Source organism: Martes martes, assembly GCF_963455335.1.
Source record: "Martes martes genome assembly, chromosome: 11".
Lineage (NCBI taxonomy): Eukaryota > Metazoa > Chordata > Mammalia > Carnivora > Mustelidae > Martes > Martes martes.
Window position 1 is genome coordinate 6,236,135 of NC_137899.1, and position 14,761 is coordinate 6,250,895.

Genomic DNA, 14,761 nt, shown 5'->3' on the forward strand with positions numbered 1-14,761 from the left:
ATTGGGAGGGAGACAAACCATAAAAGACTCAATCTCAAGAAACAGACTGAGGGTTGCGGGGGGGAAGGGGGATGGGAGAGGGTGGTGGGGAAATGGACATTGGGGAGGGTATGTGCTATGATGAGTGCTGTGAAATGTGTAAACCAGACGATTCACAGACCTGTACCCCTGGGGATAAAAATACATTATATGTTTATTAAAATAAAAAAATTTAATAAAAAAAAAGAAGGAAAAAAAAAAAAAATCAGCATCTTGAAGAGGTATGTGAATTCCCATGTTTATTGCAGCATTATTCACAATAGTCAAGATGGGGAAGCAACCTAAATGTCTGCCTATAGATAATGGATAGGCGATTGTGATTTTACATATATATATATATATAAAAATATATATATATATAATTCAAACATGAGAAAGAAGGAAATCTTGCCATTTGCAACTACATCAATAGATTTTGAAGGCATTATGCTAAGTGAAATAAGTCTGAAATAGAAAGAACGATACTGTGTGAATTCACCTACATGTGGAAATCTAAAAAAGGCTGAACTCATAGAAACAGAGAATAATGGTGGTTGCCAGTGACTGGTGTTGGGGGAAATGGGGAGATGTTGGTCAAAGAGTGCAAATTTCCAGTATTATGAGCAAGTTATATCTATATCTATATCTATATCTATATCTATATCTATATATATTTATTTATATATACATACATACACACACATATATGTATATACACGTGTGTGTGTGTCTGTGTGTGTATGTGTGTGTGCTCTATATCTATATATAGATATAGAACATATCTTCTGTATCCATGCATCTATCAATAGACACTGGCTCTTTCCATAATTCTCTTTACTTAAAATTCCAAATAGATGAAAACTAAGAAACTAATGACAACTTGTAGTTTGTTGCCATTGTCATGATTTGTGCTAAGATGCTCCAACCATTGTTTTTGTAACATCAGAGAAAATGTCAACACAACGAAAATGGCAAACAATGTCTTAGTATTGATAGAAAAGCAATTTTCACCCATGAAATCCCTGAAAGAGTTCTGAGTTACCTCAAGGTAACATTTTTGAGTAGTAATAAAATGAATCTCAAATTTCATAATAGAGGGAACTTATGATGGAGATCTACAATTCATTTTATTGCTATCATTTTTTTCTCTAAGATATATTTTTTTCATGAACTGAAGCCTGAACAAAGCTTTATGAACTTATTTTATTAACTTATTTCTATCTATCTTATGCATAACATTTATTTATTCTAAATATCTTAGGTCTAAAATTTTTAATTTGTGAGCTTTAATATTTTTTCTTACCTTGGACATTTCTGTGAAAGTTGGAAGAAGTGGAATTGCAATTTTTCTGCAGATGTCAGTTTGATTCAGAGGTGAATAAGTTTTGAAGGACATCGTTGATTCTGTACTCCCACAAATAGGAACGTAGACTATATTTAAGCAAACCTCAACCAGTTAGAGCAGAGCCCTAGCTATATTCAGTACTTTTGATTTACAAGCCCCTTTAAGGAGTTTTTCTTCATGTTTCAGGAGTTGAACAATAAATGTTCATGTGTTCAGAAGCAATATAGACTTTATAGTATATTCTGTATATGCTTGAGCACAATAGAAGAATGGCCACAGGGACAAGCAAAAAGCTACAAAATTGGAGAGGCGGGCATTTGGAACTTTGCATCAGTTGAGAAACTTGTAGCATAATATATTTTTAATCTATTGCTTGGCCTTTTTTCTCACACTTGAAATAATCCAAAACCTCAGTAAATACATTTTAATATGTAAACTATAATAAGCAGAAATGGGTTTTAAAAGGCTTAATGATACTTAAACTAATTATTTAGAAGTGTGAATTTCCACATTTATCCAAGATCATCAAGCCTCCAGGAATGACTGATTGGGCTCCTCTATGTGCAATGCCATTTAAATGCAATAACTTGGAAATATTCAATGAAATATGGCCTTCTTCCTTTGCAATCTATAATTAAAATGCCAATTTTATCTCAGCAATCTATGTAAATTTACATTTAGAATGAGCAAATTAAGTTTTTATTATAGCCTAGAGTATTTATTGTTCCTTTTTATGTTTGGGCATTTTTAAGGGAAGAAGAAAGAGTGTTATACCACAAAAGGATTTGAAAAAAATACCTTTGCAATTGGTAATAATGTAACAAGTGTAGCTTTGTCAGGTGACCCATAGATGGTTATTCAAAACCGCCTCAATATTAGATGCAGGATGGCTTGTTTAAAAATGGGAAAAGCAATAACACTATGAGTGAATGCACTTTTTCAACAGTCATAATTTACATGCTATAAAGGCAGCATCTGAGAAAATGTGTTAGTGTGCACTACAGACAACTAGTCAGAAGATAAAAATCAGCATCGGTCTTCAAAGTAACTCTATCTCCCTATTTAAGGATACTTTGCTCATCATAGCAGCTCAGAAAACTCATTAAGTTACTGGAAATGAGCCTAGTTCTGCTTTTATTATCAGTTCTGTGATACAGCTTCCTGGACAGCATGAGACAACTGTTAAGGAAAGGGTTTTGCAGCTCACATTTTTTTTTTTTTTTATAGAGTTGCATGTTTTTGTAATACCAAATGTAGTTGTAAAACACAAGATGTTTTTCATTCCCAAACTGGTTGCGGGGAGGGTCTTGGACAGGAATTAATGTGTGGTGCAATTTCATATTTTAGGAAGATGTTTTACATATTTGCATTCTCCCCTCTCCTGTAGTGCTGGTTGCCAAGCAGAGCTGCTGCCAAGAATCCTTACCCCATAATTAGACTGAGTGGAGGTGGGAGGTATAGATGAAGTGAGGGCAAAACATTAAACCAAAGCTAAACCATTTGTTCCCCCATAATGAAACAGAAAATTCCTGTTGAGTGTATGGATTTAGAAAAGGAACCATCACTGTATGCAAACGGTCTCAAATTATTATTTTTATTATACAAATGAAAGATTGAATTTAAGTGTATAACAAAATGCATATAAGGAATTAATTAAGCAGAAGTGAAGACAGATTCAAGTTCAGATTCATCTGGTTCTGAAGTCCATGTTTTTGGCGTTATTATACATGCACCAGCTTCCTTGGCTGCCCCCAGTATCCCCAACGCTCCTGCTTCCCTGCCCTCTACCTCTTCCTTCCAAGAATGGACATTTTAATTCTAGTAACTAACGCTACTAACTATGAAGTCTTCATGTTTCCAGTGAATTATCTTGTTTTTTTTTTTATGGGATTATAATTATAAATAAAAAGTAGTTTTACAGCTATTGTCTAAATGTGTTTTTTTAAATGTATTAAAATTGACATTTAAAAATGTGTATAAATTCTCTAAAATTCAGATATCACTTGGAGAAATTATCATAAATTCACTACTTACAAAATTCTTCTTATAACTGAAAGTCCCTGAACATAACACACAAACAGACATAAGAAGACACTGAAAGGTGGAAAGGAGAAAGCAGTCACTTAGTGGCCTCAGAACTTGAGGACCAACACTAATAAGTGTTCTGGGTTTTCTTTTTGCCTCCCATATATACCAAACATGGCACCTAAGAAGCCTCCAAATTGGATTCCCCAATAGGGATAAGGAAAAAGAAATCCAAGAAAAGTCTACACCCTTCTGCTAAAAACTTGGAAACAGTGGTCCAACAGAACAGATAATCCTTTTGGCAATATCCACCTTATCCCATCCAAGTGCTAATGAAAAACTGCCCTTTACCACTACCAGGGTTTCAGATGGGAGCTGGTTTTTCACCCCAGGACCCTGACCCATGGAAACGGATGGTAGTCTTCTTACTTCTTCCTCCAGGGCTGACGTCAGCAAGAGTGAACAGGCTGCTATCCTTTCATCTTCCAATCAACAGAAACCAACAGGGCTCCAACTCCCCCCAGCAGAGTGGCATTAGCGTTGCTGAGCAGAGAGATGATCTTCCAAGCCCTGTCCTGTGAAAACTTTGATTCACTTGATTCACTTACTGAAGTGGAATCAGTAGGGATGAGAGGAAGCTGACAACCCACCCACGCATGACAGAAGAAAGCAATGATCTGATTTCCCACTAGGAATGGTCAGCTGAGTCCAGTGGCAACCTGAGTTTCCACCCCCTCCTGGTGGCAACAAGACATCACAGTGCAAGGCAAGGCTAGTCAGCACTAGTCTCACACCCTAAGAGTCACAGGGGCTTGGTGGGAGATAAATATCCTTACAACCCAGCTGCAGTAAGTCTGAAATGAGGCAGTATGACACAGGGCTAATCAACACTGGTTCCCTTCCACCCCTGGTATCAGCAGAGCTCAGTGAAAAGTTGAGCCTCTGGCTTATCCAGAAAAAAATGAAATTAAAAAGGTCATGGGAGGTGGGGCTAGTCGGCAACCCATTTTTACCTTCATCTCCTCTCGTATTACTGGGGCCAAGGAGGCTAAGCTTTTGTCCCAACAGTATAGCAACAAGAAGTATGAATCAGTCCACCATGTTCCTTTTCTCTGGTATTAGTGGGGCCAGGTGGTGGTTGGGGGGTGAGGGGACTGGGGCAAGGAGACATTCACTCCATCCCATTCATCTGTAATGAAGCAATGTGAATCAGTGTCCCATTTTTGCTGCAACAGTTTTGGCAGGCCTGGCAGAAATTTCTCATGCGACACCTTAACAGAGGGACAGACTGCTAAATGTAAAGATTAAATAGGATCTAGATTTTTGGGATATAATATCCAAAATAAGCAGGGTATTTAAAAAAATCACTTCGACAAGGAGACAGAAGGTAAAAGTCACCATTTTGAATTACTCCAGAGCATTTTGTTCTTAACAAGGTCTGCCATCGCGAGAAATTATTTTGTAAGAGCCTAACCTGTTTGGATTTTATCAGAACCTAACTTACCTGAGGTAAGGGAAAGACCCAACTCCATCCCCTCCTAGCCATCCTATTCCACCTAAAATGGGGGTTAAGGACTGTGGAAGTAAGAAAAATTCACAGTCACACAGTCTGGGATCACAGGTTCACCAAAAGGCTGACTCAAAGAACTACAAAATGCTTCCTCTCGCCACAGCTTACTACTACATTCCTAAAGGTCTTTTTACTGAAGTTCTTTTTACCTAGTACATAATGTCCAGTTATCAAGAACAAATTACAAGGCACACTAAAAGTGAAAGATTAGGGATGTCTGGGTGGCTCAGTTGGTTAAGCCACTGCCTTCGTTTCAGGTCATGATCCCGGGGTCCTGGGATGGAGTCCCGCATCAGGCTCCTTGCTCAGCAGGGAGCCTGCTTCTCTCTCTGCCTCTGCCTGCCACTCTGCCTGGTGTGTGCTTGCTTTCTCTCTCTCTCTCTCTCTCTCTGACAAATAAATACATAAAATCTTTTTTTTTTTAAAGTGAAAGATTAAATAAAAAGCAACCAAAAAAACTATCATGGTTTAAAGAGATAGAGCAAGTATCAGAATTAGAGTCAGATATATAGTAAAAGGTTAAAATTATCATACTAATAATTAAAAATATAATTAATATACTAAGAGCTTTAAGGTTTTAATGGGATATAATGATGTTAGGTATCATCATTCTACCCTAAGAAAAAGCAAAAAGCTAAATAAACTGAAAATCAGCAACTATTCTTAGATTCAGATGACAAGTAAGGTGACAGGGCAAACCACAATCCCCCAAATTAGAGATAGACAAGCAGATACAGAGAATCATAACGTACTGGAGCAGAAACCTCTGAAGGAAGTAGTAGCAGGTACATTATGTGTGTCAGTTAACAGAACAATTATAAGGCACGGGAAAAGGCTAGACATACAGTTTGAAGACACAAAGCAAGCATCAGTACTAGACTCAGATATGATAGGGATGCTGGAGTTATAAGACTGAGGATATAAAACAACCATAATTAATATACTAAGGGTTCTAAGGGAAAAGGTATACAGCATGCAGGAAGAAATAGGCAATGTAAACAGATGAGAATCTGAAAGAACTAAAAAGAAATACTATAGATCAAAAACACTGAAATAAATAAATAATTCATTTGACTGGCTCATTAGTAGAATGGAAATATCTGGGGAAAGAATCTTAGCCTGAGAATATCAATAGAACTTTTCAAATATGAGAAGCAAAAGGAAGAAAGACTGAAAAACAAAGTTTATCCAAGAACTGTGAGACAGCTACAAAAAGTATAACATGTGAGTAACATAAATATCACAAGGAAAAGGAAGATACAAAGGAACAAAAGCAATATTCGAAGGAAGAATTACAAAGAGCATCCCCAAATTATCATCAAATATGAATCACAGATTCAGGGAGTTGAGAACATCAAACACAATAAATGCCAAAAAACCCTCTACTTATGTGTTTCACATTCAAATTGCAGAAAATCAAAGATAAAGAAAAGTATCTTCCAAGAACCCAAAGGGGGGAATGCTTTTTTTCAGGAGAACAAAAATAAGAATTGCACCTAACATTTCCATTGAATTTATGAAAACAAGAAGAACATGGTGTGAAGTACTTAAGGTAATGAGAGAGAGGAAAAAAGAAAACAATTTTATACCTGTGAAATTATCCTTTAAAAGAAAATGAGAGGGGCCTTTGTATGGCTCAGTCAGTTAAGCAACCCACTCTTAATTTGTCTCAGGTCATGATCTAGGTCCATACCACCAGGCTCTGTGCTCAACAGGGAGTCTGCTTCTTTCTCTCTCTCCCTCTCCCTATGCCCTTCCCCCTCCTTGTGCTCTCTCTCGCTTCCTCTCTTTAAAATAAATAAATAAATAAATCTTTAAAAGAAAAGGAGAAATGGGGACTTTCTCAGACAAACAAATTTGAGAGTTTTGTTTGTTTGTTTTTCTAATAAACCTGCCTTGCAAGAAATTTAAAAAGTTTTTCAGAGAGATCAGACCTACATGAAGACAAAAGAGCACTGGAGATTGTAAAATAAGAATGTCTGTTTTTTCTTTCTCATAATTGAGCTAATATATAATAATTTGCTCAAAATGATATCATCCATGTATTTGATTATATATGATTATGTACCTATATGCCTATATGTAAGTGAAATGAATGACAACAAATACAAAAAGAACATAAGAAAGGAATTATAAATATTTCATTATTATAAGATACTTGCCCTACCTGTGAAGCAATATAATGTTATTTGAAATTGAGCTTGGATCAGTTGTAAATATATATTACAAACTTGAGGTCAACCACTTCAAAAATTAAAAAAATAGAAAAAAAAGAAATATAACTGATATAATAATAATGGAAATAAAGGAAAGAAAATAAAATCATACAAAATGATCAATTAAAACCACAAAAAGTAGGAAAAGTGTGGAAGACAAAAATGAGAACAAAGAACAAGAACAAATAGAAAACAGTAATATGTATGGCAGATATTAACCCAATTATATTAAAATATAACTTTAAACATAAATGGTCCAAATATACCAATTAAATAGCGTATTGTCAGGGAGGATCAAATCAAGAAGAATCAACTCTATGTTGACTATGAAAAACCTACTCAAGATATGAAGACACATATAGGTGAAAAAAGGGGTAGGAAAAGATATCATGCTAACACCAATCAAGAGAAAGTAGGAATAGCTATTAATTTCAGACAGAGTAGACTTCAAAGCAAGAAAATTTTTATTACAAAAAAGGTGTCAATACTATGAAAAGATATATTAATCTTTAATGCATATGTACCTTACAGAGCATCAAAATAAGTGAGGCAAAAACTGATAGAACTTCAAGGAGAAATAAATAAGTCTACTACCATAGTTGGAGACTTAAAATCTTTTGATCAGAAATGGGTAGATCCAGCAGGCAGAAAATTATTAAGGACATAGCCAAACTCAGTAATACCACCAACTAACTGAATATAATTGACATCAATAGAGAAATTCATTCAATAGCAAAAGCTTACATGTTCTTCTAAAGTTCACATGGAATATTCACCTATATAGAGAAGATTCTGTCTCATAAAATATACCTAAGCAAATTTAAAACTATAGAAATCATATAATATATGTTTTTAGATTACAGTAGAATTATAGTATAAATAAATAAAGATAGAAAATCCTCAATTACTTGGAGATTTAATACTACACTTCTAAATAACACATGGGTGAAAACTAAAATTTCTTTTGAAATTGAAAAATATTTTGAAATAAATAAAAATGAAAATTCAACATATAAAAATGTATTGGAAGTAGTGAAAATAGTGTTGGGACAGAAAAAATCACATTAAATGTATACATTAGAAGAGAAAAAAATAATAGAAATTAAAATATCAGTCAATTAATTTGAAAACAAGAAATCACTATGGAAAATCAATAAAACCAAAAGCTGGTTCTTTTAAAAATAAAAGAAGATGATAATCCAGCCTAACCAAATAAAAAGAGAAAAGACACAGTTTGCTAATAACAGAAATGAAAGTGGGTACATTACTGCAGACCTCACAGACATTAAAAGAGTAATAAGCAAATATTCTGAACAACAGTATGTCCTCAAATTTTTAATCTCATCACCTAAGTTGGTGGACTAATTTTTTGAAAGACACAATTTACCAAAAAGTCATACAAAAATAGATTTTTATCAGGGCACCTGGGTGGCTCAGTGGGTTAAGCCTTTGCCTTCAGCTCAGGTCATGATCTCAGGGTCCTGGGATCAAGCCCCGCATCAGTCTCCCTGCTCAGCGGGAAGCCTGCTTCCCCCTCTCTCTCTGCTGGCCTCTCTGCCTACTTGTGATCTCTCTCTGTGTCAGATAAAAAAAAAAAAAAAAAAAAATCCTTAAAAGAAAAATAGGCCTGTATCTATTCAAGAAACTAAATTAATAATTAATTACCTTTAAAACAGAAAGCACCAGGCTCATATAGGCTTAATGGTATTGTATCAACCCCTTAAGGAAGAAATTATACCAACTGTTTACAGTTTCTTCCAGAAGACAAAAACAAAAAGAACAATTCCTAACTCATTCTATGAGGCTAGTATTACCCAAATACCAAAACCAATAAAAATATTACAAGAAAAGAAAACTAAAAACCAGTATCTCTCATAAACATAGATGCAAAACTCCTCAACACAATATTAACAAATTAAATTCAATGACATATTAGACATCATTATCAAATGGGATTTATCTCTGATATTAAGGGCCAATTAAACATTGGAAAAATCAATTAGTGTAATTCACATCAACAATCATAAAAATAAAAATCACATGACTCTATCATTAGATGCAAGAAAAATATTTCACAAAATTCAAAACCTGCATATGATTAAAAACAACAACAATAACAATAGCAACAACAAACCTCAGCAAATTAGGAAACTTAGTTTGATAAAGAACATCTACAAAAAACCTACAGCTACCATCATACTTACTGGTGAGAAACTTGAAACTTTCTCATTTAGATCAAGATCAAGCCAAGGATGTGCCCTCTTACCAATGCTTTTCAACACTATACTGCAAGTCCTTGTTAATATAATAAGACAAAAAGGAAGTAATTTTACATAGATTAGGCAGACAAAAACAAAACTCTGTTTTCAGATGGCATGATTACTTACGTAGAAAATACAAAATGATTAAAAAAAACCTCCCCCATAACTAGTGATCATAGCAAAGTTGCAGGATACAATGTTATTACATAAAAGTCAATCATTTGCTTGTATACTATCAGTCAAAATGTGGGATTTGAAATTAAAACCACATAACATTTACATTGGCATCCTGGAAATGAAATCCTTAGGTATAAATCTAATAAAATATGTGAAAAATTTAAATAAGCAAAAGTAAAAATCTCTGATGAAATAATTCAAATAATAATGAAATTAATGCAGAAATATTCTATGTTCATGGATAGAAAGACTCAATATATTCATGATATCACTTCTTCCTACTTTGATCTATAGATTTACTGCAATCCTAATCAAAATCCAGGCATCTTATTTTGTGGACATCAACAAACTGATCCTGAAATTTATATCAAGTAGCAAAAAACAATATCTAACTCAGTATTGACACTATCCAACTTCAAGACTTAGTATAAGGTTACACTAATGGTCTTCATGAAAGATTTGACAAATAGATCAATAGAACAAAATAGCCCAGCAATAGACTCCTATCAATTCAGTCAATTAACCTTGAAAAAAAAGAAGTAAAACCAATACTATGAAACAAAGACTGTCTTTTAACAAATGGTACTGATGAAACCAGATATCCAAATGTAATACAAACAGACAAATAATCTAGACATGGGCTAGATTAACAAAAATTATCTCCCAGTAGACCAGAGATCTAAATATGAAATGCAAAATTATAAAACTCTTGGAAGCTATCATAGGCAAAAACTTATTTGGCCTTCAGTTTGATGATGCCTTTTTTGATGCAACACCAGGGCCTGGCTCATGAAATAAATAATTGATAAGCTGCACTTCATTAAAATTGAAAACTTTTATTCTTTATAAAATAATATCAACAGAATAAGAAGATAAGCCACAGGTTGGGGAAAATATATATTTGCAAAGAACACAACAGATAAAGGACTATTGTCCAAAATATCCAAAGAACTTTTAAAACTCAACAATAATAAACATCCTGACTTAAAAATGAGCAAAAGATCTGTATAGATACCTCAGCAAAGAAAATATATAGATGGCAAGTAAGCACATGGGATAATGCCCAACATTTTTTTAAAGATTTTACTTATTTATTTGAGAAAGAGAGAGAGTGTGAGATGGGGGAGGGTCAGAGGGAGAGGCAGACTCCCTGCTGAGCAGGGAGCCTGATGCGGGACTCCACCTTGGAATTCCAGGATCATGACCTGAGCCCAAGGCAGTTGCTCAACCAACTGAGCCACCCAGGCATCCTGGATGATGTCCAACATGAAATGTCATTACAGAATTGAAAATTGAAACAGTAATAATGCCAATTAGAATAGCCGAAATTTGAAACACTGGCAATACCAAATGTTGGAAAAGATGTGTGGTAATAAGAAATTTCATTCATTACTGGTGGGAAACCAAAATAGTATAACCACTTTGGAGACAGTTTATGAATTTCTTACAAAAATGAACATACTCTGAGCATATAATCCAGCATTTCACTCTTTGGGATTTACCCAACTGAGCTGAAAACTCAAGCGCACACAAAAACTTGCACATAGATATTACAGCACCTTTGTTAATAACCAAAACTCAAAAACAATCAAGGTGTCTTTTAAGGGAGTAAATAAACAAATTGTAGCTACATTCAGACAATGGAGTATTATTTAGCATTAAAAAGAAATAAGCTATCAAGCCATGAAAAAAACTAAGAGATTTAAATACATACTACTAAGTGTGGAAGTGATTCTGAAAAGGCTGCATACAGTATCAATCCAACTACATAACATTCTTGAAAAGGCAAAACTAGGAGACGATAAGGGTGCCTGGGTGGCTCAGTGGGTTAAAGCCTCTGTCTTAGGCTCAGACCATGATCCCAGGGTCCTGAGATGAACCCTGCATCAGGCTCTCTGCCTAGCACGGAGCTGGCTTCCCCCTCCCCCTCTGCCTGTCTCCACCTACTTGTGATCTCTGTCAAATAAATAAATAAATAAAATCTTTAATAAATTAAAAAAAAAACCAATTAGGGAGATGGTAAGATAGTGTGTGGTTGCTAGGAATTAGGAAAGAAGAAGCACAATCATAGGTAGAAAACAGGATTTTGGGGGCATTATCACTATATGATACTATAATGGTGGATACATTTCTTTGTACAGTTGTCAAAACCCATAGGATGTACAACACCAAGACTGAGCCCTAATGTTAACTATGACCTTCGGATGATAATGATTTGTCAGTATAAGTTCATTAATTATAATAAGTGTACCACTATTTTGTGGGATATTGATGGTGAAGAGGTTGTATGTTTGTGGAGAAATGGAATATATAGAAATTCTGTACTTCAACTCAATTTTACTATGAACCAGAAACTGCTCTAAAATAGAACTTCCTTTTTTTTTTTTAAGAGTATATACAATTAGCAAGCCAAAATTAGATAAGAATTCCCTTATTGAGTAAATTTCCAAAACATATCTAAAATCAGAATATTTAATGGAGAAGTGTTGAAAATGTGTCTTTAGAGATGGTGAACCCTCACATGTCATAAAGAAGCTCTCTTCTCTTTCACACATGAACCATGAAAAAGAAATGAAAAGTAAAATGATTATAAGTAATAATAATAGCTGCCACTATTTACCAATGATATGACTATTTATGCCGAAAATTTATAAGAATATATAATTTAATTAACACCTAAATTAGTAAGTTTACTGGATTCTACAATAATCAAAAAATATTTTAAATCTATATAACAAAAAGCACTCTTGAAAATACAATTCTAAAAGTGATATCTTCACAAACACCATATATCTAGGAAGAACTATAATAAAATGTCTAATATTTCTTCAGTTAATAGTAATAAATATCTTTGGGGAAGTTACAGATGCTTACTAAATGGTGGGATATGTCACACATATATTAGGAAAGTATTGGTGTACCCCATTCCATAAATGTATAGATCTATAGATTTGATGAATTACAAATAAACATCTCAAAAGGATTTCTATTTCTAAGTTTTTGTTTCAACTTGACCAGCTGGCTCTATTTTTTTAATAGAAATATAGAAACTAGAATAGCCAAGATAACTTCACAGAAGAAAATGCAAGATAAATGAATTTACTGTAACTAATTCCAAGACTTCATATTAAATCAGATGAAATACACTTAACATTACCACAAAATTAGAAAACTAATTTGATGGAATAGATGCACACATAGTCATTTTTAGTTTTGGCATATTTCTACTGAAGAGCACTGGATTAAAGACAATCTTTCAATAAATGGTGTGGTTTTCATTGAAAATCCATATAGAAAAAAATAATAATACAGCATGACCTCTACTATGCTGTATCAAATTAATTCAGGGTAGGTTGTATATCTAAATCCAAAATAAAATGATAATGTTTTGGTTCTAAAGGTGGTGCCAGATGGTGGTAAAGGAAGGTCTTAAATTGCCTCCCCCTACAGACACAATAAATTACAGCTATTTAGGGAATATTTCCTTTGGAGAAAGAATGGAAAACTAGCCAAATAGCTCCTCCACAACAAAGGATAAAAGGGTCACACTGAGATGGGTAAGAGAGGCAGATACACATATCACCAAAAAACCCACTCCCCACATGGTGACCCACAATCAGGAGGACTCTCACAAATGCTGAACTTCTCCCTGAAGAATAAGGACTCTGTGCACTGTACCAGGACCCTCAACTCTTGGGAACTACACCACATAGATGAACCCCCAAAACATCTGGCTTTGAAAACCAGTAGGATCTCACCCAAGAGACCTATAGCGTCAAAGGAGATGGAGATTTCACTCTTAAAGAGCTTATGTGGAGACTCACTCACCCCAAGAAACAGTGCAAAAGTAATAATTTGAAAAATGCATGGACCATAAAAGGAGATTTATTCTATTCTTAAAGCTATTCTTAAAGCATCTACCAGAGAGGCAAGAGACTATTAGAATTTTCTGTTAAGGACTAGGTATGACAAGTATCACTTTTTGCATTCTCCCTCTACATTGCTAGTGTAGTTTCTCAGCCCTACCCAAACTGGCGTTCTACCAAAGCCACATAAGTGGTACCTCTTGGGTGCTTGGCTCTGGTGGCCAGGACAATTGTGATTCTGGGACTCAAGGTTCTGAACTGGATTGAAACACATTACTGGAAGGCTACCATTCCCAGGGCTCTACACAGAAGATTGAAATACACTCCCAGTCTTTCTGTGAAAACAAAACAAAACAAAACAAAACTATGTACTTGTCTTGGATCTTCAGCCTGAGGGGAAGGTCTAGACTTACTCCACATCTAGAGGCTATGGAATTGTTCTCAGAGAACTTAGGCACGGGGAAATGATCTGTGTGCTCTCCTTGGCCCCACTGCAACTCACCAGTACCACCTAGGAAGGAACACATACACTCACCTGGAATTCTGATTTTTGAAACTATCACCAAGGGAACATCTCCAGACCAACTGGTCTGGAGGCCAGCCATCCCACAGGATTGAGTATGTTTGCATATACTTTGCAAGCTGTGTTCTGAAGATGTAGCTTCCAATCATCCTGAAATTAGTGCTGTCTGTGCTTCCTCCCTCTCGAACACACACAGGTCTTGGCACGTGCTCAACAACTATCTCTTAATTAGAATAAATCAGGCTGTTCGACAGTTGAAAAATTTCCAGAGAAAACCAAGGACTAGGGCAAGGTTCGTCACTTATCCAAGGCCACTGCTTCAAGACTGGAAGAGATGACGGTTTTGGCTAATATACAGACACAAATGGAGAATCAAGCAAAATCAGAAGATTCAGGAATGTGTTCCAAAGGAAAGAACAAGTTAAATCTCCAGAAATAAACTTACATGAAATGGAGCTAAGAAAAATATCATTATTTTACTTATATGTGGAAATTAGTCCCCAAAAAAGAAAGAAAAAAGTAAAACAAAACAAAATTCAGAGATACAGAGAATACATTGGGGGATGCCAGAGGTTTGGGGGAGTTAGTGAAATGGGTGAAGTAGATCAAGAAATATAAACTTCCGGGTACAAAATAAGTAAGTTATAGGGATATAATATATAGCATGGTGGCTATATTCAATAATGTATTGCGTAGTTGAAAGTTACTGAGAATAAACCTTAAAAGTTCTCATTACAAGAAAAAAAAAATGTAACTTTGC